Source organism: Schistocerca gregaria, unplaced genomic scaffold (assembly GCF_023897955.1).
Source record: "Schistocerca gregaria isolate iqSchGreg1 unplaced genomic scaffold, iqSchGreg1.2 ptg000458l, whole genome shotgun sequence".
In the NCBI taxonomy this organism is placed as follows: Eukaryota; Metazoa; Arthropoda; class Insecta; order Orthoptera; family Acrididae; genus Schistocerca; species Schistocerca gregaria.
In genome coordinates, this window is record NW_026061876.1 from 92501 (window position 1) to 97500 (window position 5000).

The 5000-nt window shown below is 53.3% G+C and overlaps 1 non-coding gene across 1 annotated transcript in view; it reads left to right on the top strand.

Annotated features, from left to right (window-relative positions):
- The first annotated feature begins 3507 nt into the window (after positions 1-3507).
- The window catches only part of LOC126313005 (small subunit ribosomal RNA), a 1893-nt gene continuing 400 nt past the window's right edge, over positions 3508-5000 (top strand). Inside the window, exon 1 of the ribosomal RNA XR_007554901.1 lies at positions 3508-5000. This exon is cut by the window's right edge and continues 400 nt beyond it. This is a non-coding gene — a ribosomal RNA (small subunit ribosomal RNA).

The window sequence follows — 5000 nt, forward strand, 5'->3', positions numbered from 1 at the left end:
ACGTCACGTCCACTAATAAGACAGAATGTCTCACATCACCCGCAAACAACGCAGCTCAAATCAGCCAGCAACACCCACAGTGGTCCACCCAGTATCAACACAGGACGCAACGCCACGCCACAACACAAAAGGTACAAGTAATAAAATACCCTTTGGCCACACCCCTTATAAAGGCATCGAACCAACCCACCACCTGACACCAGCCAAACGTACATCCTGATTTGACACATCTCTGGCAACCTAACCCACGTTGGCCCTTAACCTAACCCACGTTGGCCCTTAACCTAACCCACGTTGGCCCTTAACCTAACCCACGTTGGCCCTTAACCTAACCCACGTTGGCCCTTAACCTAACCCACGTTGGCCCTTAACCTAACCCACGTTGGCCCTTAACCTAACCCACGTTGGCCCTTAACCTAACCCACGTTGGCCCTTAACCTAACCCACGTTGGCCCTTAACCTAACCCACGTTGGCCCTTAACCTAACCCACGTTGGCCCCTAACCTTACCCACGTTGGCCCCTAACCTTACCCACGTTGGCCCTTAACCTAACCCACGTTGGCCCTTAACCTAACCCACGTTGGCCCTTAACCTAACCCACGTTGGCCCTTAACCTAACCCACGTTGGCCCTTAACCTAACCCACGTTGGCCCTTAACCTAACCCACGTTGGCCCTTAACCTAACCCACGTTGGCCCTTAACCTAACCCACGTTGGCCCTTAACCTAACCCACGTTGGCCCTTAACCTAACCCACGTTGGCCCCTAACCTAACCCACGTTGGCCCCTAACCTAACCCACGTTGGCCCCTAACCTAACCCACGTTGGCCCATAACCTAACCCACGTTGGCCCCTAACCTAACCCACGTTGGCCCCTAACCTAACCCACGCTGCACCTTAACCTAAGTTACGCTGCACCTTAACCTAAGTTACGCTGCACCTTAACCTAAGTTACGCTGCACCTTAACCTAAGTTACGCTGCACCTTAACCTAAGTTACGCTGCACCTTAACCTAAGTTACGCTGCACCTTAACCTAAGTTACGCTGCACCTTAACCTAACTTACACTGCACCTTAACCTAACTTACACTGCACCTTAACCTAACTTACACTGCACCTTAACCTAAGTTACACTGCACCTTAACCTAAGTTACACTGCACCTTAACCTAAGTTACACTGCACCTTAACCTAAGTTACACTGCACCTTAACCTAAGTTACACTGCACCTTAACCTAAGTTACACTGCACCTTAACCTAAGTTACACTGCACCTTAACCTAAGTTACACTGCACCTTAACCTAACTTACACTGCACCTTAACCTAAGTTACACTGCACCTTAACCTAAGTTACACTGCACCTTAACCTAAGTTACACTGCACCTTAACCTAAGTTACACTGCACCTTAACCTAAGTTACACTGCACCTTAACCTAAGTTACACTGCACCTTAACCTAAGTTACACTGCACCTTAACCTAAGTTACACTGCACCTTAACCTAACTTACACTGCACCTTAACCTAAGTTACACTGCACCTTAACCTAAGTTACACTGCACCTTAACCTAAGTTACACTGCACCTTAACCTAACTTACACTGCACCTTAACCTAACTTACACTGCACCTTAACCTAACTTACACTGCACCTTAACCTAACTTACACTGCACCTTAACTGTCACATGTAACGTCACAGGAATGTAGCTTTGCCTAACAGCAACCCTCTGAACATAGTTCACTGCTTGGATCCTCTGGTGTCATGTGTATTTCTTGATGCCATGGTGCGTACCCTCACATAAAGGTCTTTCGAGTGTTGCGTACTTTCTACACAGTCCCGCTAACCACTGGAAGGGTGTACCGCTACAGAACGAATATCGCCCTCCCCTCCTGCCCTTCCAAGCTGGTCGGTCAGGCGTTTGTTTGTGAAATGAGCCTTGCAGCTGTTCAGTTGCATTCGGTTGTCGATGCAGTCAGTGTACGTTGTGGTACGGCCTGTGTGGACTGTCCGCTGATGTACGCGTAACCCACACTGATCATCCGTCGTTACGTACTGAGTGACATAATGTGGCACATGCTTGACCGTACACCGGCTGCGCCCTACAATGGCGAATCATAAGGGCCATATGTTGTGCACGATGCTACTTGTCTCGTCTCCCCATTACAGCGAGATTGCACTGTTGTACGCCGTACAGACATGTGGTAAGTAGGTACGGACGAAAGTATTGCATGTTGGCCCCCCCCCCCCCTCCTCCCTCTGCTGGGAATCAGCGTGAGCCGTCTGTTGATGTAGCGACGAGGGTTTTCCTATTTAATCGTATTGCCCCACACAACATGATAGCACGGTGGACCGCGTTCCACATCTGCGACATGCTACAGAGGCCGGTTGACAGTCGACCGCGCAAGGGACATTGCACACGTGCGCGGACCATCTTCCACGTGTTCTCTCGTGTACATGCCGCAGTGTGTATGTGGGCTGATGTAGCGTGTCGTGACACATAACATGCAGGCATGCCAGAATCGTAGATTTCGCAAATGTAGATTGACGTATACGTTTGCTGCCAAAGATCCGCAAATGAACTGGAAATCAGTTGTTGAGCGGTTGTTCGCGCTGCAGGTGCATCGGTGATAGCGACGATCGGTACATCTGTGAACCGGTTGTTTCGGCGGTACCCGCCATGCCCCCGAACCTGAGTTGGCCATGTGGGTATGAAGCGATACGAGGCTGTGGCTTGGCGGGACAGTCCCCGGCCGGTGAGGGGGGGCCGCCCGGCGTGCTGGCCGCGCGCTGCGTGAGCGCACGCACTACAGCCGGCTGGTGGGGGGCGCCCAGTGGCAGGAGCGCCGGCCGACGGGCCCGGCTGGCGTCCCAGCTATGCGCCGGCGCACCCTGCGCGCGGCGCCAGGCGGCCAAAGTGGGTTCTGCCGAGCCCGGTGCGAAGCGCGGTGGACATCTGCAGTGTGCTGGTCCGATTGCGGACTGTGTGCGTTGAGGATGCGCCGCCGCCCGGCACTCGGCGTCGCGACGCCGTCTGCTGCTCGGTCGCCCCCAGCGGTTCTCGCAGGTGGTTTGTATCGCAGCTCTGCGGACGTGTTGGCGCGTGCGCTGTGCTGGGAGAGTTCGCTTCTGCACCCAAGTGGGGCTTTGCCCTTCTGTGGCGCTGGCGTTGGAGCTGCCGGTCACCGTAGGTGGCGCGTGTTGTTTCCCGCCGGCAATGCCACGACAGCACGCTCCCGGGCCTCTGTCGGCAGCGGCAAGCTCAGTTGGGAGCACGGGTGTTCGCACTGAAAGCGTCTACTCGCCTATCTCCGGGCGATTGCGCCTCTCTCGAACCCGACCAAGTACTTAGGACGGCGCTGCGCGCCGCCGGGACCTGAGAGGGTTTCGAGGTGTATCGTGCAGGGGAGCTCAGCCTCCTCCTGTTTGCAGAATAATTGAGCGGACGCTTGCGTGTTCGCGCGGGCCCTCGGGACACACTCCCGGGCGGCCGGCTGCTCAGCTCTCGTTGACGCAGCTCCCTGGTTGATCCTGCCAGTAGTCATATGCTTGTCTCAAAGATTAAGCCATGCATGTCTCAGTACAAGCCGCATTAAGGTGAAACCGCGAATGGCTCATTAAATCAGTTATGGTTCCTTAGATCGTACCCACGTTACTTGGATAACTGTGGTAATTCTAGAGCTAATACATGCAAACAGAGTCCCGACCAGAGATGGAAGGGACGCTTTTATTAGATCAAAACCAATCGGATTGGCTCGTCTGGTCCGTTTGCCTTGGTGACTCTGAATAACTTTGGGCTGATCGCACGGTCCTCGTACCGGCGACGCATCTTTCAAATGTCTGCCTTATCAACTGTCGATGGTAGGTTCTGCGCCTACCATGGTTGTAACGGGTAACGGGGAATCAGGGTTCGATTCCGGAGAGGGAGCCTGAGAAACGGCTACCACATCCAAGGAAGGCAGCAGGCGCGCAAATTACCCACTCCCGGCACGGGGAGGTAGTGACGAAAAATAACGATACGGGACTCATCCGAGGCCCCGTAATCGGAATGAGTACACTTTAAATCCTTTAACGAGTATCTATTGGAGGGCAAGTCTGGTGCCAGCAGCCGCGGTAATTCCAGCTCCAATAGCGTATATTAAAGTTGTTGCGGTTAAAAAGCTCGTAGTTGGATTTGTGTCCCACGCTGTTGGTTCACCGCCCGTCGGTGTTTAACTGGCATGTATCGTGGGACGTCCTGCCGGTGGGGCGAGCCGAAGGCGTGCTTGCGCGTCCCGAGGCGGACCCCGTTGAAATCCTACCAGGGTGCTCTTAGTTGAGTGTCTCGGTGGGCCGGCACGTTTACTTTGAACAAATTAGAGTGCTTAAAGCAGGCAAGCCCGCCTGAATACTGTGTGCATGGAATAATGGAATAGGACCTCGGTTCTATTTTGTTGGTTTTCGGAACCCGAGGTAATGATTAATAGGGACAGGCGGGGGCATTCGTATTGCGACGTTAGAGGTGAAATTCTTGGATCGTCGCAAGACGAACAGAAGCGAAAGCATTTGCCAAGTATGTTTTCATTAATCAAGAACGAAAGTTAGAGGTTCGAAGGCGATCAGATACCGCCCTAGTTCTAACCATAAACGATGCCAGCCAGCGATCCGCCGCAGTTCCTCCGATGACTCGGCGGGCAGCCTCCGGGAAACCAAAGCTTTTGGGTTCCGGGGGAAGTATGGTTGCAAAGCTGAAACTTAAAGGAATTGACGGAAGGGCACCACCAGGAGTGGAGCCTGCGGCTTAATTTGACTCAACACGGGAAACCTCACCAGGCCCGGACACCGGAAGGATTGACAGATTGATAGCTCTTTCTTGATTCGGTGGGTGGTGGTGCATGGCCGTTCTTAGTTGGTGGAGCGATTTGTCTGGTTAATTCCGATAACGAACGAGACTCTAGCCTGCTAACTAGTCGCGTGACATCCTTCGTGCTGTCAGCGATTACTTTTCTTCTTAGAGGGACAGGCGGCTTCT